Source organism: Lissotriton vulgaris, chromosome 2_1 (genome assembly GCF_964263255.1).
Source record: "Lissotriton vulgaris chromosome 2_1, aLisVul1.2, whole genome shotgun sequence".
In the NCBI taxonomy this organism is placed as follows: domain Eukaryota; kingdom Metazoa; phylum Chordata; class Amphibia; order Caudata; family Salamandridae; genus Lissotriton; species Lissotriton vulgaris.
Genome location: NC_141687.1, coordinates 58705813 through 58732191, shown reverse-complemented (window position 1 = coordinate 58732191; position 26379 = coordinate 58705813). Strand labels below are relative to the sequence as shown.

Below are 26379 nucleotides of genomic sequence, written 5' to 3'. Positions count from 1 at the left end.
TGTTACCGCCCTGTCTCATTTTGTGACCGCCCATCAGGACTGGATCTTTTACTTGCGGTGTTACTGAGTCTCGAATAACCCCTCAACAGGCCAGGCCGCCACCCCGAATCAGGAGCTTTAACGCTGAGACACAAGATGAACTCGAAAAGCCCTTCAACAGGCCAACCGGCCACCCCGAATCAGGAGCTTTAATGCTGAGACACAAGATGACCTGGAGTCTGGAGACACCTGCCAATGCAGTGCAGCCGGGTTTGTCCCCTTCCCTTGAGATCAAGAGTGCTGGGAAGCAACCAATTGAGCCGGTTGCCTGGATGGCAAGAGAAAGGCAGCTGCGCTTTGAGTCTGAAACAACCCACAAAGGTCCATATTTTCGCAACCGGCGTACATTTGTAGTTTATATTTAGCACAAACTCAAGCAAAATGTACTTGAGCGATGTACAGGCGCCCGCTTACATTACACAAGGAGAACACCATTTTGTGTGCGCACGGGGAGATAAAGTGATTTGCCTAGGATCACAGGTTGTTGAACCGACGCCAAGATTCGAGACAGAAACGCACCACATAGTTCCATATTTTTGCATCTGGCGTACGTTTGTGGCTTACTTTTAGCGCAAACTCGAGCCAAAATGTACTTGAGCGCTGTGCAGGCGCACTGGTTACATTACACAAGGAGAAAAACATTTTTTGGTGTGCACAGGAGATAAAGTGATTTGCCCAGGATCACGTGTCGTTGAACCGACGCATATATTCGAAACTGGTACCTCAGCCTCAATTTTTCACAATGTAATTTAGTTGATAGACACTAGGTACTGGAACAACTGCAATATTAATTGATGACCTCGCTAGCTCAGTCAGCTAAGCCGTGCTGCGCAGTAATGCGCCCGCCCTAGATGCCAAAGGTTTGCATGTCCTAGGGGCCGCTACAGATTTCACCCTGCCGTAGTCAATGAGTGCTGTTTTTTTAGTGCAGCCTAGCCTTAACCCTTGTAAGCTGAATCTTCCCTGCACGAGACCACTTACTACCATGGGAGTTCTGTAACAGGAAAGAGTGTGGCGCGCTAAAGGTTAAATGCGCCATCTTCCGGCTATCATGCCTCCTTTCGGAAAAGCAAAAATACTGAAATAATATTTAGACGCTCTAAATCAGGGGTCTCCAAACCGGTCCTGGAGGGCCGGATCCATGCCAGATTTTTAAAATTACTACATGTATCTCAATGGGGATATCTAAAAAGTCTGGAATGGATCCGGCCCTCCAGGACCGGTTTGGAGACCCCTGCTCTAAATGCTCATCTCAAAACCCAGTGGTTTTGTTTTACGATGTCCCAGCAAAATGTCATGCCTGCAGCAACCAATATTCCCAGACGTTCTCCCACCCAAGAACTTACCAGGCCCGACACCGCTTATCTACAGAGATCTGGCGCATTTCGTACGTCTACTCAGTAAAATAATCCAAGCTTGTATTATATTAGCTTGCACAAAAATATATTTTCCTTCACACAGACTGTGCCGTTCCATTTAATGATTAGAACGACATTACCCAAGTCAACTAAGGGAGAACCACTTCTGTAACTCAGCGCTAGGTCGAGCCTTGCAACCAGCGGTGTAAGAAGCTCTGGCGCCGAACCGTAAAACAATCAAATGTAGCCCACATCACACAGTGCCGAGCGAATGCACTAGTCAATGCCACCTTCCTGCTACTTTTGTATCTAAAGAAGTACTGTCTTCATAGGTAGACCAGGAGCCAGAGATGTAGTCAAGTAGATTTAATAGTTCATGTAAGATGGTACAGGGCGCCCCACCGCCCACCGGGAGCAGCATCCTGCTGCTCAGCCCCACTCAATATAAATCATCATTCATTCAAAGCATGCACACCCAACATTCTATGACATCACACTCCTGCAGGCGGAGCAGCCAGAACTAGGAAGCATAGGATATAACATATCTCCTTCCTTTAGAAACAATAAAACCACAAGAAGCAAAGTGAAGAAAATAATCACATTTCATTCCTTGGAAATGAAACCAAATTAGATCACAAAAATCATATTAGATAGGAAAATGCATTCTTAGTTCACAACAAAATCAAATAGCATTTTAGGATATCAAATCAATACGGTCAAATAAGATAATAAGAGATAAATGATTCCTCTCTAGTTCACTTAAGAACATATGGCATAAATAATTGTATTCTTCATATAGAATGGTAATGAAACATGTAAATTCACATTTAAAAGATAGAACATGTTTTCAGGCAGGATGCAATCAAAACAGATTGCAAATGTTTCAGGGAAAATGCAATCACTACACTGTGAAGAACACCACAGGGAAAATGCAATCACCACACTTACCCAGTACACACTGAAGAACAACACAACACACCTATCTCCCTCTGCCAAAGAACATGAAAAGAAAAAAGAATGTGCACATGTTCCAGCATAGATGTAATAATGCACCATAAATGACGTGCGAGGAAGAACACAAAAAATGTAATGTACACTGACATTACAGCAGTACTCCTGAGTACTCTGCCAAAGCAACCGTAACATGCGAGGCAAAAAAAACTGCTCTCCCAACGCAACCTTGACGTGGTAGGCAAAGCACATTTCCAACACAACCACGACGTCTGATGGACACTGCCAACGCAACCTTGACGTGCGAGGCAAAAGACATTCCGATCGCAAACCTGACGTGTGAGGGACACTCCCAAGGCAACCCTGACGTGCGAGGGACACTGCCAACGCAACCTTGACCTGCGAGGCAAAAGACATTCCCATCGCAACCCCCGTGTCGTGGACGGAGGCTTGTAATTCCTCGGCGGAGTGGCGAGGAAGAGCCCTTGCCCCCGCACCGAACCTCTTTTCTGTGGGGGTATGAAAAGGGAACCAGTTCCAGCAGCCGGAACCCGTTTTGCCATTACTGCCCCAGAAGCACTTGATAAGCTTCCGGGGCACTTGAAAAGCTTCCGGGGCACCAGCACAACTTTCCCATCACCGGGCAGGGGCCACCGCCTGCGTCATCAACTGAAACTAACCCTGCCCCTCCTCCCCACGAGAAGGATCCGGGGAATTATTGTATTTAATGATCACTGTTTTCTTTCATGACTAATGTATGTACGTGCTTTCGGAAGTTTGATACGTTTAAATGTATGCTGGTTTTTCAAATTTAGAAATGTATCTGCCTGTACGGTCTTTTGAACTGCTTCTTGAACTTAACATGGTTTCTCCTAATGTTGCTCTTGAATTTGGCTTTCTTCCTGTGGATCAAGCAGGATGCATCCAGCGAGTCAAGGCTATGTGACTAGGCCTGAATGTGTGGTCCTAAGTGGCATGTGCAGCTCATGCTGTCTGCATGCAAGCAGCTCGTGAGTCGAACAAAATGAGTGGTTAGCAGAGTCTGGGACTACATAAGGTGCACCATACTCTTGTTTCTGCTCTGAAAGTGGTGGCCATATTTATATGGTTGACGTACAACACCTCTTCCTACCAAAGCAGTAAATCTGTGGTAGTGTTGTAGATACATTTTGGGGTTGGAGTGTTTGTTTCAAGCCGGTGGGGGAGGATTACTGGTAAATGGTTTGACACCAGGGATTTTTGCCTACGCCCACTTATCTAATGGCTGTGCCCTTCACTGAGATCGCAACGGATTGGCTGCCCTGAGAAGAGCCCGGATCGCGCTATGTGGATTGGCTGGCATTGATTGCTGGGGAGAAGCAGCAGCGCACCACACTTAGTTCTGAGGGAGCAAAAGTAGGCTCTGGTGTGTGACTCCACTGCATGCCACTAAGCTGTCGTTGGCTGAAGCATTGTCATCAGTAGGATGGAACTTGAGGTCTATGGCACATTGAGCACAGGACCTATATATGGGCATACATGTTGCACTTAGGATATCAATTGATGAGTGGATTACTTGATTTAATTTCACCCACTGGTAATAGTTCTGGATTGCAACCCTGTCCATCTTTGGCTTTATGCCCACAATGCCACCTCGGGCAGGAACAGCCATGCGCAAATCAACGTTGGTCCAGCTCCTATCGGGTATTTCAGCTGTGACTGCCAGGTAAGGTCCCCTCTGAATGGGCTTCTTGGCTCCTGTCTTGCCTCATCGTTATCTGTGAAGCCTGCAGCCCATGGTCGCTGAACTTCTGGGCTTTCTGCAGAGTATGACCACAGAGGCCTTGCAGTGATAGTTTCTGCTGAAGAGACTGAGGCAATGTCTGCTCTTTGGTGAGCCTGGATCACAGCCTCAAGCCCTGGTACCTCTGCAGTTGCTGGGTATGACAGCAGCCATTTTGCTTATCGAGCGGTGTATAGTGGTGTGGTGCAGGTGGCTAAGTGGAGTTACTGAATCTTGTTCCCTAGCTCTTGGGGCCTACTTGTGGGGTGAGTGTACTGGTGTCTTATTCTTTGTTTAGGCCGTGGACGCCGCCTGATCCTTCTCTGCCCCCTTTTTTATTCAGTTTTTCACTGTGACTACTAAGCACTTCGGTTTTGAAGGTGATGGGCAGTTCTTGTATCACAGCAGGTGTGTAAAATAATTGGTTGGCGTCTTAGTGTCATAGCTGAAATGGCATGGCAAAACTGTGCCAAGAAGATGGCTCCATTGCTGACCGTATTGGGAAACTCTTGGTGGTTTCGTCAATTTATGTACCAAATTGGATACCTTTAAGACCGGTCTAGACCCCTCTTTAGATGGTATGGCACCCACCTGGATTGACAAGGTTTACAGGCGGCCCTTTGTAGAACTGCTTAATTTTGTAGACCTAAGGCTGTTATTGAAAGTCTTGCCACTGGTTAAGCAGAGGGCTGTGATGGCCTTACAAGCATATGTTTATAAGGAATTCAGGGTCTTATTGACTGTCTATTCTGAGGTTGTGTATAGGTGCTGTTGATAGGGTCTGTTAAACGTATCCTGAATTAGGGTAATAAAATCCTTGCTCATTCATATCTTTGCATGTTATTTTTTTTAATCTTTTTATTGTATACAATAAACAACAACACAGATTCACATGATACATTTTCCACATTTCATTGATGACGGTAATCTTAAACAAATAATATTTGCCTTGATCAGAGCAAACTTACATGTTATGTTATGTTATGTTAATCTTTATTTGTTAAGCGCCTGTACACCAGGTTGGTTTCTTGGCACTGTTGTAAGGTAATTAGGCTGAGTTGGAAAGGTAGATCTGCTTTAATAGACTGAGATATTAACAGTAAGCCTGCCTGAATAGCCACGTTTTTAGTAGTTTGCGGAACTGCATGAGGTCTGTGCACGCTCTGGCTTCCAGAGGTAAGGAGTTCCACAGTTTGGGGCCTAGGGTGGAGAATCTTGACCCTCCAGCGCATTTTAGCCTGAAGGGGGGTATGACCAGAAGGTGTAGGTAGGCAGATCGCAAATTGCGAGTGGGGGTATATCTGTTTATCAAGTTATCGATAAATTTAGGGTTTTTATTGTTCAGGGATTTGAAAATGATACATCCCACTTTAAAAGCGCATCTCTGAGTTATAGGGAGCCAGTGTAGCTTCTTCAGCAGAGGGGTGGTATGTTGGCCCTTATTTGTTTGGCAGACCAGCCTAGCCTCCTGATTTTGGATCATTTGAAGGCGGTTAGTGAGGTAGGCCGGGATTCCAAGGTAGAGGAAGTTGGCGTAGTCGATGTGGGATATTACCATCGCCAGTACTGCCTGGATCTTCGATTCCTGGCTGAGGAATCTGCTAATTTTCCTTATTTTTCTTAACTGGAAGCATCAGGTGGAGACCATGGCTCCGATTTGTTTATTCATGGTAAGATCACTGTTTATTATTACTCCCAGGGTTTTGGCAGAGGTAGAATGGGTGGGGGATTGTCCCAGCTCTTTAGGCCAGAAGAGAGGGCTCCAGGGGTTTGTTAGGCCACCTGTGAGGATGACCTCCATTTTATCTGGGTTTAGTTTAAGGTGGTTACTGTTCATCCAGTCACGGATGAACAGCATAGTTGTCTGGAATTCAAGAACATTTGTGGGGGAGTCGGTGATTGGGAAGATTAACTGGAAATCGTCAACGTAGTTAAAGGTTTGAATTTTTCTTTCCTTAAGTGCATGGATGAGTGGGAGAAGATATAGGTTAAATAAGTGAGGGCAAAGGGAAGAGCCTTGGGGGACGCCGCATGTGTTTTCGATCTTGGAGGTTGTGAAATTTCCCAATCATACCGCTCGATAGCGGTTGTTTAGGAAGGAGCTTATCCATTTGAGAGCTAGTCCTTGGATTCCTGCGTCCATGACCCGGTCGACCAGGATGTTGTGGTCGACCGTGCCAAATGCTGCGGAAAGATCAAGAAGCACGAATGCTTGGGGGGATCCTCCATCCGCTTTTGCTCGCAGGTGGTCCAAGACTGATAATACAACCGAAACCCTGCCTGGTGAGTATCCAGGTAGACTGATTGTTTCAGGAAGACCAACAAGTTTTTGGCTACGTGGGCTTCAAGTAGTTTGGCCACGTAGGGGAGCAGTAATATGGGTCGGTAGTTGGCTAGGGTCCCGGGGTCTGCTCCTGATTTTTTCAGGGGAGGGGTGACAGAAGCGTCTTTAAAGGTGTTGGGAACATAGCCTTGAGATAGTGAGTCGTTTAGTAAGGTCATGGGAGGGTCTGGGCAGGCCATAAAAACTTCCTTTAGAATCCATGGGGAACAGTAGTCCTTCGGGGAGCCAGATTTAACCTTCATCATTAGGTCCGTGAATGTTTCTTGGTCTATTCTTGGGAAGTGTTTAAGCCTTTGAGTGTTTTTAGGTTTTCCTTGGCACGTGGGTTTTACACATAAGGGGATGCTTGCTTTGATGTTTTTTATTTTATCAACAAAGAAGTTGTTAAGGGAGTCACAAAGAGCTTGTGAGGGTATGATTTTTTGGGTTACTCTGTCAGGGTTAGAGAGTTTGTTAATTATTGAGAATACATCCTTTGATCGATTTGTCAAGGTGAGGATTTTTTGTGAGAAATATTCAGTTTTTGCCGTCAAAATAGTTTTTTTGTCGGTTCTGAGGGCGGCTAGGTAGATGTTTTTGTCCTCTGGCGAATAGGTATTTCTCCATTTCCTTTCTACTTGTCGTGGCCCCAGTTTGAATTTTTTTAATTCAATGGAGAACCACTTTTGTGCATCATGGCGGCGAGCCCTTAGTATTTTCTTAAGCGGGGGGTGTTCATTGCTGGCTTTGGAGAGCCAGTCTGGTTTTGCTCACATTCCTCAATGGAGTGACAGGTGACAGGGATTGTTTTAGTCCGAGTTTCGAAGAATTGGCCTTTGTTAGTGGTGTTCCAGCTCCTGTAGTGTCCGGGCTCTGGTTGAGGGATTTTGAGTTTGGCTAGGTTGTTTATTGAGAATTTTATGAGATGGTGATCCGACCAGATGCAGGGGGTCACATCCAGGTCAGTTAAAGTCAGGTTAGAAGACCACACCTGATCTAACATATGCCCCTTGATGTGGGTCGCGGAGGTGATGTGTTGGCCAAGATTAAGCCCCATCAATAGGTCGGTTAATTCCGCTGCATGAGGGCCGCCAGCTGGGTCATTGGCCCAGTAGTTGAGATCCCCTATGAGTAGAGTTTTTGCATGGTTGGTTATGAGGTGAGTCATCTGTTCACCTAGGGAGTGTGGAAATTGTGGCATGTTTTGTGGTGGTCGGTAAAGTATATAAGAGGAGCCGACTCGGACTCCAATTTTATCACTAGATTCTCCACTAGTGGCAGGTCTAGGGTGGCAAGCGCTGTGAATTTTAGATCTCTGTGTATTATGGCTGCCACCCCACCTCCGGTTTTTCCCTGTTGGCGGTTGGCTTGGAGTATGTAATAGTTGCTGGGTAGTGCCGCTAGGTTACAATTCTCGATCATCCTGGGACACTTGCGGTGGTAAGCTAAATGGAACACACATATTCCATCTGTAATCATTTTACTTTCCCCGTATTTGTATACACTTTTTCGGGCATCCCCTAGACAAGTATACTGCTTTCTCCCGCAACATGCACCAATCCATGTCTTTTTCCCAGTCTCTTACTGTCGGAACCTCTCTTACTCCCCATTTCCTAGCTATATTCAGTTTTACCACCATCAAACCCAATGACACCTATGTTCTCTCTTTACTACTCAAATTTGTTGGCTCCCATATGTTTAGTAGACATCATTTGGCCTCGGGTAGTAATCTCTACTGAGTACCTCACCCATACATTGAATAGCCGCATTTCAGTATCTACTAATGTGTGGGCACTTCCAGATGATGTGAAGGAATGTGCCCATCTGGTCACACATTGCCTTCTGCAATTAGGATCTTCCCTACATCCAATTTTGATCAACGCTGTCCCAGTGACATATATTCTGTGCAATATTTTTAATTGTACTAGTCGCAGTTTAGATGAAATTGCCACCTCCTTAGGTGATGTCAGTGCTTCTAGCCAGTCTTCGTCCTCCAGCCCTGGCAAGTCATTTGCCCATTTTGCACAGAGCTGCGGCAGAGGATCGGGTCCATGGTTGATCAGTTTTGAGTATGTCGGGAGATTGCTTGTTTGGGCATATGTCCATCAAGGAGTCTATCCTCAAGAAGCGAGGCCTCAGGAGGAGCACCCCCCCCCCCCTTCTGCAGCAACATCATCTTGAAGAGAGCCGCTCTGCCCAGTAGCGACAGTGGAAGACTCTTCCAGTGTTCCACATCCTGTCTTAGCCTCTGCAGTGGTCGCAGCAAATTCGACGTATAGTAAAGTTTGGGGTCCCTCGTAATGAAAAGCCCAAGGTACTTGAAGCCATCTATGGCTATCGCTACAGTACATTCCTTAGGTAAGGTGAGTGGATATCTGTGTAGTACAAATATGAGCGATTTGGACCAGGTAATATTGTAACCAGGGTAGGTACCTAAGTTCGTAAATATATTTAACATCCTGTGCAAGGATCTTTCTGGTGAGGCCAGGTACAACAAAATATCATCGGTGTAGAGTGAGATACAGTCTTCCCACTCCTCCGCCCAACGCAATTCCCTAATTATAGGGTCTTTTCGTATTCAAAGAGCAAGGGGCTGCAGCGTTAGTGCAAATAGAAGTGCAGTGTCCCTCTGTGTAGGGTGAAGCCGGCGGATTTTTTGTTATTAATTATTGCTTGTGCAAGAGGGTCAGAGGGTCAGTATAAAGGAGTCGTATCCAGCTGATGAATTTTGGACCTAACCCAAGTTTTTCTGAGACAGCAAAGAGATGCGTCCACTCCATGGTATCAACCACCATGGCAGCGCCCAGGTGCCACCACCGCATCTTCTCTGATAGTGTCCATGACCCCATGTAACCGTTGCAGATTTAATGATGTGTTTCTTGATGGCATAAATCCCGATTGGTCAGAGTGGACAATCCAGAAATGACCCAGACTAGGCAGGTAGCCAGCAACTTTGCCAGTATTTTGGCCTCTGCGTTTAACAATGATATAGGTCGGTAGGACCAACATCGATTTTTAGGCTTACCATCTTTGTCCCTATTTTCTTATCTTTGCATATTATTGCTGGACAAACTGGTTATTCTGGATCATTCTGGTTTAATTCCGGACAGACAAATATTGCACAGTCTGCTGACTCCATTTGCTCGAATACATGGGTACTTGCAATGTCTTTGATGTGACCGAGGGCCTCAACGATGACAGCGGGGGCTTGCATAAAGTGGGTTGAGGGGAAGCAAAGCATGTAAATTTAGTGGCTGAAGTCAATCGCACAATGTGAAACTAGAAAACATGGCATGAATCCTGGCATCCCCACTTGACCAAATTGTGTGTTCCTAGGCAATTGTTTTATTTCAACTTCCCTCCTTTTTCTTCATTATCGCAAATAAGAGGACCTCGAAATACATGACTTCAGGATACGTGCTGAACAAAACCTTCTCCAGTGTTTGAAAGTAATCACTAATGGCATTGTTGTCAGGGTGGGAGTGAAAGACATAAATGTTTGTTAATTCATGTTTTAAGAACATCACCTTTAAAAAAATAATTCTGAATACACTGCTATAATCTGATTTACTAATGTGAAATGGTTCTACAAGTTAATGAAATACACTTTTTGAATTTTTAAAAGACTATCATATTTTTACATGTTTGCTGTCTTTAACAAGCATTTGCAATGCAATAGGTATCGCATTGTCAAAGTTTAAAGTTGTTGGTATTGTAAATGGCAATCTTTATTTGTTGTTTTTAAAAGCAACAAATACACCACTTTGCTGCATTTCCCAGGATATACTTTTAAACAAAATAAATACATGCCCTCCAGCATTTATTTACTGAGCATGTGTTTCAGTGTTAACTATATTACCACCACACCACCTTGCTGCATTTCCCAGTAGATACTTCTATGATCATATTTATATAATAGTTAATGATCGTTTCTACATTGCAAACAGACTACAAAAATCGTAGTACAAAACTTTGGCTGTATCTACCCTGCTTTGATGCATTTATAAATATTGCATAAATCTGACATGTACTGTGTTTACTGCCTGCCCCGCTTCTCTCGTGGGACGGCGTTAAAAGCAGCCTTTGTTACACCGAGATCATCTGCGGCGTACCCCAGGGCTCATCCCTCAGCCCAACTCTGTTTAACATCTATATGGCACCGATCGCCCACGTCGCCCATCGGCATGACCTCAACATCCTTTCCTACGCCGATTACACCCAACTGATACTTTCCCTCACCAAGGACCCCCTCACCCCCAAAACCAACCTTCACGAAGGAATGAAGGCCGTTGCTGAGTGGATGAGGAACAGCCGACTGAAGCTGAATTCGGATAAGACAGAGGTCCTCATCCTCGGATCCAACCCTTCGGCCTGGGACGACTCCTGGTGGCCGACCGCATTGGGAACCGCTCCAACACCCACCGACCACGCATGCAACCCAGGGGTCATCCTCGACTCCACCCTCTCCATGACTAAACAGGTCAACGCCGTCTCCTCCTCCTGCTGCAACACCCTCCGCATGCTCCGTAGGATCTACAAGTGGATCCCCACTGAAACGAGAAGAACAGTCACCCAGGTCCTTGTCTGCAGTAGGTTGGACTATGGAAACGCCCTCTACGCAGGAGCCTCGGCCAAACTCATGAGACGGCTCCAACGCATCCTGAACGCCTCTGCACGCCTGATCCTCGACATCCCTCGCCGCAGCCACATCACACCCCATCTGAGAGACCTGCACTGGCTCCCGGTCAACAAGAGGATAACCTTCAAGCTCCTCTCCCACGCACACAAGGCACTCCACAACACCGGACCAACGCACCTCAACAGACGACTCAGCTTCTACCCGCCGGCTCCGCTCCGCCAACCTCGCCCTCGCTACAGTCTCCCGCTTCCGAAGAGCCACCTCAGGCGGCAGATCGTTCTCCCACCTCACCGCAAAGACCTGGAACACCCTCCCCATCCACCTACGGCAGACCCAAGACCTGCTGACCTTGAGAAAACTCCTCAAGACCTGGCTTTTCGAGCAGTAGCAGCATTCCTCACCCCAGCGCCTTGAGACCCTCACGGGTGAGTAGTGCACTTTACAAAAGTTATGATTGATTGATTGTCACCACAGCCCTGCGAGAATGCATGTTTTCTTTACTCCGGCACCGCGCTCCTAGCTCCAGTACAAGCTGTCTGTGCATTCTGCTGGAACTGAGGCTTGGGGGACCTGTCCCAAAGGGTCGCCCGCCTCGGGCTCTTTCTGCAAACTGGCACCGCTACAGGTGTATAAATGCCATCAGCAGAATGGAATGGGGAAATGAATTAAGAAATTAATTGGGGGAAGTGACGTGCTGGTAGCTGCGGACCGGATACGTCACTGGTCCAGCAAACAAAACAAGTGCACTGAAGAGTGCGCCTATTCCAATGTGGTCTATTTGGACCTCTCCAGTCTAAGATACCAGTCAAAGATGGCGTGGGAAAAGTTTCAATCTTTTCACTCATTTTACAGATGGGCTGAGTTCACAAAATCTGTTACCACTAAGAGCTGCGTGGTTTTACCCGAGAGCTGCATGGTACACAGGGCAGCAGCTGAGATTGCAGCACCATGCACAGTGCAGTAGCTTAGAGTGCAGCACTGCGCATGGGGCAGCAGATTACAGTGCAGCAGTGCACACGGTTAAGCAGATTACGGGGAAGCAGCTTCAAGTGCAGCACGGCGCAGCAGCTTACAATGGAGCACTGCGCACGGGGCAGTAGATTAGAGGGCAACAGTGCATACTGGGCAGCAGCTTAGATTAGAAAACTGGACACAGGGCAGCACCTTACAGTGCAGCGCCTGACATTGGGCAGCAGCTAAGAGTGGAGCGCGGCGCACGGTGCAACAGCTTAGAGTGCAGCACCGCACGCGGGGCATCAGCTTAGTGAGCAGCTCCTCACACAAGGCAGCAGCTTGGAGTGCAGCATTGCACACGGGGCAGCAGCTTACAGTGCAGCACCGCGCATGGGGCAGCAGCTTAGAGTGGAGTGCACGGGAACAGCTTGAGGACCTTGGCAGGGAGAGAGCCGCAGTAGCCTCTCTGCGCTGCTCTCTAGGTTCGGCCTCATTGATGCACTGCTCTTTAAGAGAGCTGTGGCATGCCCGAAAGCTGCTGGGTGACACCTGTCCAACTGCGCTGACAGAAGCACTCAAGCGCGCAGCTTCCAAGGAAAGTATGTTAGGCTCCCAACAAAGAGCGTTCACGCCTCATTTACATGCAGCAGTCATCTCTGTGATTGATTGACAAGGTCAACCAATCACAGTGGTTATCTGCCAGTCGGCAACGAATCACAGACGACTGCCGCATGCAAATGCGGCGTGAAGGCCGCGTGATAAACGGAGATGGCGTGCGCTTGTCCCGATGGGCGGGCTGCAAAAACTGCAAGGGCGGTAACAAAAATGACGCACAGCAAATAGAAAGCGCGGAAAAAACATTAATCACAACGCGAGCCAATTGGAAACAGTTGAGACACAGGGGTGTGCATTAAAGTTCCCCTTCTTAGAGTGTTTACGATAGTCCTCTCAAGGCGAGGAGCGCATGCGCACTCCAACGCCAGGCGAGACCTAAAAAGGTTTCATCTGCAATTAACCTTTAAATGTGTTTTCTGTTTATTTTAATTTTTTTAATGTTAGTGCTGAGTTGAGTAAACAGCAGCCCAGGGGGCATGTAAAAGTCAGGAGGACCGCACTTTGAGTATCACTGCTCTAATACATGAACTCAGACTAGAATTGAGACAGCCTTTTTATTTATCAATGCAGAAAAAGATTGCTGCTCATTAGAATTGCCCTTTTTGATGGCCGTCCTTCGCAGGACTGGTTTGGGCACCACCTGATTGGTCTGCTAAAGCTCCTCCAGTCTCAATTCTGACCCCGTCGGCAGGATCCCTGTTAAAGACGGTCTGCATGAACCCCTTTCAGTTGACATGGACTTCTGGCAGGGATGGCCCCTATCCGCTTTGCTCTCCACTTTTGGAATGGAACCACTTATTTTGGTGGCTGAGGAAACCTGGTGCTCACTGGGTGTTGCTTTTACCACTGGGAAGCTACTTGTTTTGTTTTATGCTGACGGTGTCCTTTTATTTGTTAAGCATCCTGAGATTAATCTCTTGCCCATTATTTGGGAAATCATTGTATTCAGATACTTCCCTCATAAAGGAATGTACTGTGGAAAGTCTTAAATGTATCCACTAATATTGGTTATGTAACATGAGCCCGACCTGAAATATCCTTTGCATTGGTTCACAGATTCAGTGCTCTATTAAGGCATCCACATACAAAGAGATCACAATATTTATTGTAAAAACCCAGAGCAGAAAGGACTAGTGCTTGAAAACCTGATTTCCTAAGAGGAGTAATAGATCACACACCAGCTGTCTTAAGCTGTTTTAGTGGCTCTCATTGACAAGCATAGACAATATGTCTCGCCTTTGGACCTTTATAAGTGTGTAGCCATGCAGCATAGTATTCAGTGTAAGCTATATATAGATGGATTCCTCACAAGGTCCATAGAAAGAAGAGAACAAGATAATGTTCTGTCCACACTGGAACAGGAAAATAAATCCAGGTAATTAGTCTAGAAATCAAATAAAAAATGGGACAAATATCACATACGTCCCGCATCGGGGCATTAACAAGCCTAGATTCAGATTAAAAGATCACTACATCAGAGAAACGAGAATGACATATTTTACATGTCAAAGTGTAGAAAGGGAAGCATTAAAGGCTCCTTACCGGTTTACCTGGTTAAGCGGAACCTAAGTTGTAAACCCTTCTCGATAAAAGACAGCCGCAGCTATGCAAACGCTCGCAGTTTAATACTTGTTTTCATACATATTTGTCCAGATTTGTTTTCATGTGAAATGTTTGCGTAAGTTGAATAACCTAACAAACCTGATGTATTACAAAACAAACGTATGGAGTGGTTAATTTGCTTTTCTGAGCTGGTGGTACTGTGCTAAAGGAAAGCGCTTCTACAAAGAACGTTGACCAGAATTTAGAAAAAGGGCGGTGCTGTCTCATTCATACACAGTACTGCTTGCCAAGAGAGATGAAGTTGTGGCAAAATTATTACATTATCAATGAGAGTTAGGTTAGCTGACAACACAGGACAATCAATGAAGGCTATCAAAACGTGATTCTGTTTTATGATAAAAAGTTGGCACTACAGGGACTGTGTCATCCATAAAAACCCTTATCTAGCAACTCCAGGTTAATATTTCCACGGTTACTTATGGTTACCATCCAGCCCCTTTATTCCACCCTCCACGATGTCAAGGCGCAGAGCAGAGCAACTGAAAAGGGTCCTGAGAAAAACCTTGCAGTCAAACCACGGCCACCCTAAGAATCAACACAGAAAATGAACATCATCTAGTTGTGCTCCTCTGATAGTGTCTTGTTTTTTAGGTCTCGCCTGAGCCAGCGCATGCTCTGTTCTGGCGTGACATTTAGTGAGTGGACTTTAAAAAGACGACCGTAGCTTTTTAGGTGGCATAGAGCGTGCGGTTAAGCGCACAGTGACGAGCAGAGGTGCCATCTGGCTTTCCTCTCTCGTCCTGGTGCGCGCACATCGCACACCACTCGCCATACCTGCAGCTGCTTTCACTTACGTGCGCAAGAAGGGACAGCAACAGCGTGCGATCTTGATCAGTTTCACTTTCATGGCTGCGTCACTTTCACAGCCGCGTGGCCAATGCTTTTTTTTTAGCTTTCAGCGCGTGGCACGCGCTTGTCTGCTTTACAATAATGATCCCTTCCTTCTCCACCTCAGCGGGAAGTCCTAACTCTGCAGCGTGTTCGAGTACCAGAGGTTGTTCCAGATATGTATTTGTGAAGTTTGTGAACAGCTTTTATACACCTATTTCGCCACAACAACTCCCGCCCCACCTCACTCGGGGTCCGTGCAATACAGTAGGATTATCTTTTCTAAGCCTTGCGCATGCGCACGCTTTCTCACAAGGGACATTTGCTAATCGGAGTTCGAGGCAGCCAGCGCCTCCTTGCCCAATGCCCCCAATGTAAGGGGTTACCATCCGTCCCGTTGGCCGCTTCACTGGAGTACAATCACCAGTCGTCCCAGACCTCTATCTATAGCAGTTCATTTACTTCATGAAAACCCGGTCTAGTCCCGGGTTACTCTTTTGCATCCTGATCTATCTAGGTGATTTTAGCACAATAATGGCTGGGCTAGAAGTCAAGGAGTGAATGCAAAGTTCAGCAGAGGAATTTACACGAATGGATGAAATGGTGGTTCAACTTGCGACCCCTTGTCAGCCAGGGAGAACTCAACCGATTAAGTGCCCTCTGGGTGGTGGTCACTTGAGACCAAAGTACACTTTTGAAAACTATTAAAAACAACATGAAACACAATTTAAATAAAAGTTTACTGCAGAGGGAATGAATATTAGGGACACACTCAACCTAAAATATGGGCTTTAAAGATGTCATGGAATGACAGAAAATGTTTGATGAAAGCCATGAAATTGGGTCGGCTCATTCGCTTGTACTGACGCACTGGCTGGATGCAGGAAGAGATTACAGTAGTTCGGAGCGCTGTTTAGCTTCAACAAGTACTGTTCCTCAAATTGTCAAATATGCCACTGCGTAGCACGGCGCCTACAATCGAGCGCTTCAGTGCACCATACAGGGGTAAATAAGCGTTTTAAAATGTTACAGTACCATAAATAAATAAACAATACATTTGCAAAGAGGCACCATTACCTGCTTGCAGAGCCCACATCTTTTCAGCATGGGGCAGTGCTTCCAGTAATGCAGATCCAGATCTTCTTCCGTGAAAGGCTCTTCCCACTGTCCACAGAAGATGCACAAGCTGCAGTGGGAAGGAAAAGACATGTTTATCGTTCAGTTGTATAAACCGGGGCGCCCCTATCCCCAGCAGGACAGAGCAGTGCACGTTCTAGCTTACTTAAAGTGTGGGCCTTAGTCCAGAAACAGCTTTCAAGGTACAGTGCAGGCTTCCTGTGTGCCTGCGCCACCTGTTCGCTCGTTATATCAGTCACATGCGAAAGCTCAGGGCGGGAGGCGCCCTCCCCTGAGCACCTGGCAACTTAAACCCGGGGAGCAGGGCCTTAGTGTGCATCGAAATGCAGTGAGAAGCGGTCCTTTCTCTAAGTCAGAGTTCTTCAATCCCGACACCATCCCAGAGGGGGTGCGCACTCCACTCCAATCTGATCTTTGTTCCCTGTGTCCGTGCAAGTCTTCTTGGAGGACTCCAGTATGGTTGGAGGGGGGAGGGAGGGGAGATCGATGGGGCACGACGTGCCCGTTCTTTTGTCTTGTTAACTCTCTCAGGAGGGGGTTAATTAACAGAGCTGACTGCTTCAGCTGCAGTGGGAGGCAAGGAATCTCCTCTGCTAAAACCGAAAGCAAACAAACGCTTTTGGTTTTAGCATAGGAGACTCCTTGCCTCCCACTGCAGCTGAAGCATTTCAGCTCTATGAATTAACCCCCTCCTGGGAGAGTTAGCTCTTCCCAGAATGGACATAAAGTTTCCAGAGAAGTTTAAGGCACGGGTAAAGTGGGCTCTGGCCCAGGGCCCCAGCCTTACAAAGGGGGTGGGAGTCGGGGAGGGGGTTAGGGGGCGTTTGAAAGCTCTGTTCTACAGCCTTGCCCTCATGACCTTGAATCATTTTTAAACACAATGTTGTAAATAGCGTTTTTCTATCATTCATTTTTAATGTGTAAAAGTCTATTACAGACATATTGCAAACAAAATGTGTTTATGCGTCATGCGACATCCATTTAAAAAGTTTATTTTAGATCAATACATGACCTCACATATGAGAAATGGAAGGGTGTGACAGATTATTTGCAGTAATATTAGTTAACTGCTTTTGTGTTACATACTGAAAACACGCATCACTATCCCTGAATATCTGATGTACACACATTTAGTTAGTAATTGACCAAAGAAGGCATGAAAGAGCGGAGACTGGATCATAAAATCAAAGCTGGTCCGGACAGAGGCCCCAAAAATACAATTGGCCCACACGCCCCAAAATCCTTAAAACGTCCCTGAAAGTTTCTTTTAAAATTACACAGGCAAGCACGCAAAATGCCAGCCAGCCATGTGTTGTTTAAACAGCTTGCAAATTGCTAAATATGGTTATATATAAGAAGTATGTATTCATTCGTAATGTGACTTTTCTATCTTTGTTCCCTTTTATTATCGGTCATGGATCATTCATGCAGCTCTAGAAAACAATTAAAAGTTCTTTTGATTTATAAGCGCTGTTCAAAGTATGCACAGACAAGTGCTGAAAATACAGCTTTAGGTGACTGCTTATTTTTATACCATCTGTGACATCAAAATAATGAGCTGGCAACCCTAATCATAATGTTATGTTATGTTATAGCCGTACTTTTAGAGCGCACGGCTAACCCGAGGGGTGTCCCGGCGCTTTAGCAAAGAGGCCTGAGAAACCCAGAAACAAAAAGGCAGAGACGCAGCAGTCACGGAGATCACATGGAGAAAAGCACGGTCTTCAGCTCCTTCCTAAAAGCCAGGAGATTATTAGCTTTGCGGAGGGAGAGAGGGAGCTCATTCCAAAAACGAGCCGCCACATATTGGAAGGACCGGCCTCCCATCCGGACTCGTTTCACAGCAGGTACCACCATTTTTGCCAGATCGGCAGACCGCAGCATCCTCCGCGGAACATAGGGAGCGATGCGCTTCCTGATGTAGCTGGGGCCGATAGAATGAAGGGCTTTAAATGCCAGCGTAAGGATTTTGAACCTAATTCTGCTAGAGATAGGTAGCCAGTGCAGTCTTTTAAGCAGCAATGAGGCACTGGCTCTCCTTGGCAAGCCGAATATGGCTCTTGCCGCCGAATTTTGGACAATTTGCAGTCTGGACAAGAGGTACTTTGGCAGACCTGCAAAAAGCGCATTTGCGCAGTCTAACCTAGACCCCACAAGCGCCTGGACTACGGTCTTACGGTATTGCAGGGAAAGCAATGGAAGGGATTTCCTGAGCATCTTGAGGATGCCAAAGCATTTCCCCGATAGCCCCAAAATGTGGGGTCGAAAAGAGAGATCGTCATCAAATACAACTCCAAGATTTTTCACTTGGGAAGATGACTTCTCAGGAGGGAACATATCCTGGGGCCACCACGACTTCCAACCAGGATCAGGGGCACAGCCAAAAAAAAGCAGCTCAGACTTATCCGAGTTGCATTTCAGGCTGTGCCGCTGAAACCACGTGAAAACTGCACTCAGACAGTCTTTAATTCTGTCGCCGTCAAACACCTCTCCCTTCCTGCATGTAAACAGGAGCTGGGTGTCATCAGCATATGAGATGACCCGGGCCCCATAAGCCTCCGCTTCCCTCGCCAGAGGGGCCATATAGATGTTAAAGATGGTGGGGCTCAGAATGGACCCTTGAGGCACCCCCACCTCTAGCGATGGCATTTCCGCGGAGAACGGTGGAGCCCAGATCACCTGCCGACGGTCGGCTAGGAAGGATTGAAACCAGCCCAACACCGTCCCCCTCAGTCCTATCTCCCTGAGTCTTAAAAGGAGGCCTGCGTGGGGGACGGTGTCGAAAGCCGCCGACAGGTCTAGCATGACTAACATAGCCTTTCCCCCCTGATCGAGCGTCTCCCTGATGGCGTCAGTCACCTCCACGAGGGCTGTCTCCGTGCTATAATTAGCACGGAAGCCAGATTGAGAATCATGGAGCAGGTTGTTATTCTCGATAAAGGTGGTAAGAGTGTGTTGAACATGTTTCTCAACCACCTTCGCCAGAGCAGGGAGGAGGGAGATCGGTCTGTAGTTAGCCAGCTGCAAGGGATCTAACAGAGGTTTTTCGATCAGCGGCAGAATGAGTGCATTTTTCCATTCTCGAGGTACCACCCCGGAGCTCAGTGACAAATTGAGCAAGGGATTCAGCAAGCTGTTTACTGCCGAAGCCACCTTGGCCAGACACTTAGCTGGACAAGCATCCAGAGGTGAACCGGATTGAAGCCGGGATAGTAGCTCAAGCGAAGTTTCACAAGACAACTGGGGCAAAGCCGAAAGTGTAGGCCCGGGCTCTACCTCTGAGGCAGGTGCCGACCTCCAGTTGGAGCCTGGGGCAGCGGCATCCATGGAAAGATCCACGGGGGGAAAGGAGTCCTGAATCTTTATGATTTTTGTGACAAAAAAGTCAGCAAGCTGCCTAATCCAGTCTTCAGTGTGAGAGGGCACCTGCAGCCGGATCTACAAACTCTTTCATAAGACTGGAAGTTTGTTGAGGGATCAGCACATTATTTATTTCCTCCACCATGATCCCGGATTACTGCCATAATAGCAATAGTTTAACACATTTGAAACCCTACGCTGCCGTCAATAACATGCTGAGTTACTTCAAGTGTCTGGGAATGCACCTTGCATTCAGACCACTCACTCCTCATTCTCGCCCTTCACTTTCACCCTCACCCAGCACTCACACTGATCCCGATGCACTCACACCATTCACCCACTTACCCTCCACTCACAGTGATCACTCTGCACTTACAGCGATCACAATGCGCTCACACTGATCACCATGCACTCACACCATTCACCCGCTCACCCTGCACTCACACTGATCACCATGCACTCACACGATACACCTACTTACCCTCCACTCACAGTGATCACTCTGCACTCACAATGCACTTGCGCTGTTCAACCCTGTACCTCACCCTGCAGTCACACGAGCAGACTACTCAACCTGCACTCGTGAGACTTCACTCACCTGTCCCCCTCACTGCTCAATCTGTAATCTCACTCCAATAAGCCCACCACTAACCATACATTCATTCGTCCCACTCTGCACTAACATGCGCACCCAAATTCATATGGTCGCCTCACTCACCCCTGTACACAAGTATGGGCATGTCGTGCCCCATTAAGGTTTTCGTCCTAAATTACTAAAGAAGACATATAAATGTACTACAATCCAGCCTTCTAGGGGCCCCTTGATAGAGACACTTCTGTTTTTGCCCTGATGGACTGGAATAATTCCTAAACAGATTTTTGCAAATACTGTTTTGTTTAATTTCTTTTTAATGTAATTGATGTGAGGGAGTCTATTACTATTTGTAGAGAAATGTGTTTGTTTCATGCAACAACCATAAAAAGTTAGATCCAAGCGGGTCCTCACAAATGAGAAATTGGAGGATATCACAGATATTATTCACTGTAAAATTAGTGGGCGGCTGCTTTGTTACAACAGTGAAAACACATCACTATCTCTGAATATTAGATGTAAACGCTTTTAGAATTTCGACTACAGTGCCTGTGCACCGTTAGTAGCCTGGCCAAATGGGGTATGGCAGAGCTGAAAATAAATCATTTAAACTCAAACCTGTACTGAACAGGGGCCCCCAAAATAGTTTTGGCCCAGGGACCCAAAATACCCAACATGTCCCCGCAATCACAAAGTCTGTCAGACAACATTACTCTGAAGTAAACTAGACAACATCATTACTTTATTATTAGTTCTATTTTTTTTAAACATAAGCCTGTCGTGTCCCAAACCCCCACTACTTCAGGCAAGCAACTTATCGGACCACTAAGGAATTCTAATTGAGGTGTTTGTTCAGCGCCTTCTCTGTGGACTTTCAACTGTCTTCGGATCCATAACTGGTTGGTGGGCAATTATCCCATTATAATGCTGCCTAAACGTTTGTTAATGATTTCTAGAGAAGATTTGTTTCCCGTGTACCATCTCTGAGCTAGGGAGTGCTCGAAACATCTGACAACACAGTTTCCCTTACAGTCCCTGTCTTGGCTGAAAATGTCTGCAGAATATACAGCTTTGGGAGAAACTGCTATCAAAACTCTCTTGCCTTTCAGCTCGTCCTATTTATGTGCGATTGGGTTCTCAGTACTTGCGGTATTAAAGACTAAGTACCGTGGTTTCCGGGTCCGAGCGAGCACCACCGGAGGAAGTCCTTCCAAGTGCAGCTCCATGCTACAAGGTAGCTGAACGCCCGTTGAAACAGAGCACATTCTCGCAAAAGGTCAAAGAGAGTGTAAAAAGGCTATGAGTACATTGACCTATACCGCACAAGTCGTGTGAGTAAATGTATGTGTGTTTTGTCCTGATGAATGCTCCATAGACCTTTATGGCATAGGGAGCAGAAACATGTCGACTGAATTTACAAGTAGGTACAACTGGACCCAGCAACTCGATCCACAGTTGATACCAACAAGCTTTTAATACCAAGTCTATCACTTTTCCATATTAAAATAGTTGTTCATAGGAGAAGATTTGGTTTTTTAAAATTTCCTTCACCTTTTACTCTTCACTTACTCTACCTCTAGGGGTTGCCCCTCATTACCTGGACACTGCATTCAGACCCTGAGGTTGCCTCTGGGTGAGGCTGGCATAGAGCACAAATAACTGGATGCCCAATGACTATGCCATAACGCCAGTGTGGGGCGGATAATCAACAACACAGCCTTTATGAGGGTGTCCATTTCTGAACCAAAGGTTCTGAACGTTACAAGTGTCCATTCCCTCACTTGATTAATTTTAAGTACCGTTCAAGACTGGATGTGGAGCACAACCTGAGGATGTTGGTGGTGTTATTATCAATCCATGTCATGTGTAAAACAAAGCATCCTGGTAAAAACAATTTGCACACATTTTATCTTGGAAAGTGGTGTTTTGAGCTGTGTAATAAGCCTCTGTCATTTCACCACACCCACTCACAAACCTGCAGTTTACTAAACACTCTTATTGTATTGAATTTTATTCGCTGAATATGCCCGGAATGTGCGCGTGGCGGTCAAGTCCAGAAATTTCTGTCAGGTGGTGGGGGGGCCCAACATCTAAAAAAAATTCAGCTGGGGAGGCTCAACCTGCAAAAAGTTTGAAGACCTCTGCTCCAAGTCATTCACAGATTTACAGCTCTGACGAAGAGCAATTATCTCTGAAGAGCCTTCCGGGGAGCGGAAGAAGGGCCACAAGACCCTCATCATTGACCATTTCTGTGATGGTTAAGGGGTGTCTGGTGGATTGGGTCAATGCTGGGCGGGCTTAAGTTTAACATTGTGGACATTTGATGAGGGCGGTGCAGGCCAGTTTCAACTTCACGTTAACAGTTCATACGCCATATTTCTACTCCAGGTATGGGGTATACCCCTCTGCAAAGAAGAAACTCACCCGAACTGACAAAACAAACCAGGAACTTTCCCCATTGAAAGTCGCTCATTCTATTACATTGAAATATGTATTAATCTGCATCCCTAGTGGCACAAGACCTCTATACAGCGTGAAAGCCAATACAAGAAACAGTATATGTATATAGAGGGATCCAGGTTTTTAATTTCCATGGAACTGTTACTGCATTTGTCATGCCTCACAGTAAGGAGCTAAAAGCGCACTATTGGTGGAGGAAAACGGAACATCATGGAGCAATGCTTGGCTGCAGTGCCCTACTCGCAGTGAGGCCTCCTACTAGAAATGAGAATTATGTGGGAAGCATTTTACTATTGTGCGTTAATTACCAGAGTGGCACTCTTATCCTTACTAGGTGCGCATCGGTGTGAGGGAGAAAGAAAAGTAACTCAGCCAGACCTGGTTTTTTCTTATGTTTCGATACAGAACGTTTTGAAAACAAAATGACAAACTGAACTACAGGTACCAGAATGCACAGCAAGAACTCTACACAAGAACAGTAAATAAGCTACACTTGAGGGATCGGAGACTTGGACAGCTCTTCTCATACAGCTCAGTTCTGAGTCGCCTCTGGGCACTTGTTTTATCGGACGCAGGATGCCAAACTAAATGTGCAAGTGAAATTGCTTTGGGCTTTGAGAGAGGTTTGGGCCTGATCTATCCAGGTAGTAGTAACAACGGTATTCATTTCCAAAGTCCGTTGTACAGTGAAACAGTGCTCTCCGGACCGCAGAGACTTTTGGATAAAGATCCTGACAATTGCATGATCACAAACAAGCCGTTTTACCTTCATAAAGCCCTTTCCCTGCCCGCCATACGAGCAAAACACGTCGGCTGTTCTTTTTCTAGCTGCACTTTAGGAATAACAATAAAAACAGCATATCAGCCTTTAAAAAAAGTACATCGGACTTTGGGAATTATTACCCTTGTTACTAATACCTGGATCGAATAGAGACAGACCTCTCTCAAAGCACAATTTCTCTCAGCTAGTGGCTCTTGGGTATAGTCACTTGGGAAGCACATGCCAACCGCAATATTGGGTCCTGACTCTTTTAGCTTGAACCCTAGCATCATCCACCCATCCTTCCGCAAATAAATGTGCGAGTGACCTTCCTTGCACATGCTTAGCCAATAGGTCTCGCCTTTGGGACCTAATAAGTGTTTAGCCATGCAACAGTTGATGGTGTTGCACCAAGGATATTGTGCTACATAACTAAATACTTATAAGGTCCCAAAAGGGAGACCTATTGGCTATGCCAATGCTTGTCTTTTGCTTTCAATTGTGTATACCAAGGCAGTTTGGACAATCAACAATGTAAAAATAAATAGTAACCACAAGTATTCAGCATTGTTGTAGTTGGATACTGCCGATCGGTCCGTTTCTGACCCCAAAAATGCTTTTCCATATGTATGAAACACAAAATTACAATTCAGTAACATGTTACCGATTCACAATGTGTGTTTGCGATTCGGTATGTGGAAGGGGCATGTTTAGGCGTCCCTTTCAAATACCGAATTTGAATGGGATATATGAATGTTTTTCAACCGTAATTCAGCACTAAAACATTCATATTTTACCTACTCCTTGAAGGAGGTGGTAACACATTCCTAAATGGGAACGAATCACCTGAGGGGGGGGGGCCTTCCCCTTTGAGAATGGAAAACAAATATTTTTTAAGAGCAGGCAGTGGTCCCACTGATCACTGCCTACTCTTAAAAAAATTAAACTGCCAAATTAATTTTTTTCTTATTAAATGCATGCTGTTTTTCTTAAGGAAAACTGGTTGCAATTAAAATAAAAAAATACTGCTTTATTTAAAAGCAATCACAGACATGGTGGTCTGCTGACCTCAGCAGGCCACCGTCTCCCTAAGTAGAAAGGTATGCCAGACGCTGGAAACCATGCTCACTGCGCCACTGTATTCAACCTAGCCTGGCTGATATGGGGTGATGCCCTGAAACCGGTCCCAGGCACTGTTCCCTCAAACCTGCGCGGCTGGGCGCGTGCGCAGCTATCTCATCTCGAGCGCGCAGGGGGTTTTTTGAAGCGCACAGAGGTGAGTTCAGCAGAAAGTGCCTCCTGCACTTGCTACCTTTGTTATGTTAAAAGAGCGCAGCTGTGGTGGGGCAGATTGTATGCCTTTGTGAAGGTGTTCATGCTAATCGCGCTGCAATTAGTATCATTACTTTAACAAAGGCATACAATCTGCCTTGCAAGCGCGCCCTTTTAAGGAATGAAGGCAGCAGTATTAAAGGACCACGACGTGTACTTTCAGGGGATTCTGAAAGCACACGTGTGCTTGTTGACTTGCTGCAATTCTTTTGGTAATAGAGCGCAGCACACAATCTGACCCGCTCTATTACAAAAAGAAATGCAAGTCTAGGAGCACACGTGTGCTTTCAGAATCACTACCTGCTACAGCCCCAAGAAACACCGGACTGCAGGGGTGTTTTTTTTCCCTTTCCTTTGTCTTCCAGCTCTTCTCACGGTGCAGTGTACGGCAGCTCCCAGAAGTGGCTGGCAGCTCCTGGAAAGAGGGGGAGGGGGCGGCAGGCGCAAGAGGAGCCTGACCCTGTAGTAGAATAAAAGTCTGCCCGCTCGGTTGGGCTCTGACAGATCAGGAAGAGGTTTATTTAAACTGTTTTAGAACAGGGGTAGGCATGGCTAGAAAGCTCCAAGGGGTGATGGGGTAGACATTCTTGTGTGCGCTGTGCACTACTGCGCTCTACTCTGCACTGTTCTACAGTGCAGCCCTCCTCAGTTTCCTCACCCCGACCCAGACTTTCTCCTGTGTTAGCATCCTGCTTTCATTCTAGTGATTTAAATGGCCATCTCAGGGCAGTATGGGAGTTGTACTTCTTTACTTTGGCTTAACAATGTTTTTGAAGGCACGGAAGTGGTATTCTGTTGGAAGCAGCACATGTACTCCCTTCATGTAAGGAAGAGCACATGGCGTGCTTGGTGTTGGCAGCTAGTATAGTATTGTAATTGCATTCATATAGCGTTTACTACCCCTGAGGAGGCATCGAAGCATGTAAGTTGATGCCTCCTGTCACGTATATGTGTGTGGGTTCGGTGAACGGTGGGGGCAGGAGGATGTAATTCCCAAGTGTCAGATATAAATGAAATAGGCCACACGAGACGCTTCAGGTGGATTGAAGGCTGGCAGAGACTGTACACATATGACGCCGGGGTGAGACCGGGCATACGTGAAGCGTGTGAAAGGGCTCGGACACACATAGATTGGACATAGGAGACGTGGCCTTACAGGGGAGAGGGGCGAGTCGAGCACACGGGGCACAGTAAAGGAACTGAACAAAAAAATAGGTGTAAAGGGATTATACATGTCCACACAGACACTGCTCGAACACACAGAGGCTGTGCATCAGGATACTACGAACAGCGCAGGAGTTGGGGCAGGTTTCAGAACTGTGCTGAACAAAAGTTCAAACACCCCGGCCTGCAGGGGTGTGCAAACAAGATGCTAGCACAGTAAAAACAAGCATCTCGGTGTTCGCAGCAAAGCGCTATGAAATTGAGGCACCTTTATTTTATTGTATGCGCTGGTAAGTCCCTAGAAAATACCTGTGTGTGCTAATTACCCTGGGTCAATGGCCAAAAATACAGAGGTGGGGGAAAAACATGGAAAATAAAATGAGCGTTTGCCCTACATCTGTCGACCCCGCTTACCTTTTCCCAAATGAATTCCACTTAAACACAATTTTATTGTTTCTCTCTGTGGTCGCAGCAAAGTGGGA

At 46.3% G+C, this 26379-nt stretch overlaps 1 protein-coding gene across 4 annotated transcripts in view; it reads left to right on the top strand.

The window, feature by feature from the left end:
- Window positions 1–26379, top strand: part of BCS1L (BCS1 ubiquinol-cytochrome c reductase complex chaperone) — a 164784-nt gene that overhangs the window by 16911 nt on the left and 121494 nt on the right. The window lies entirely within an intron of this gene.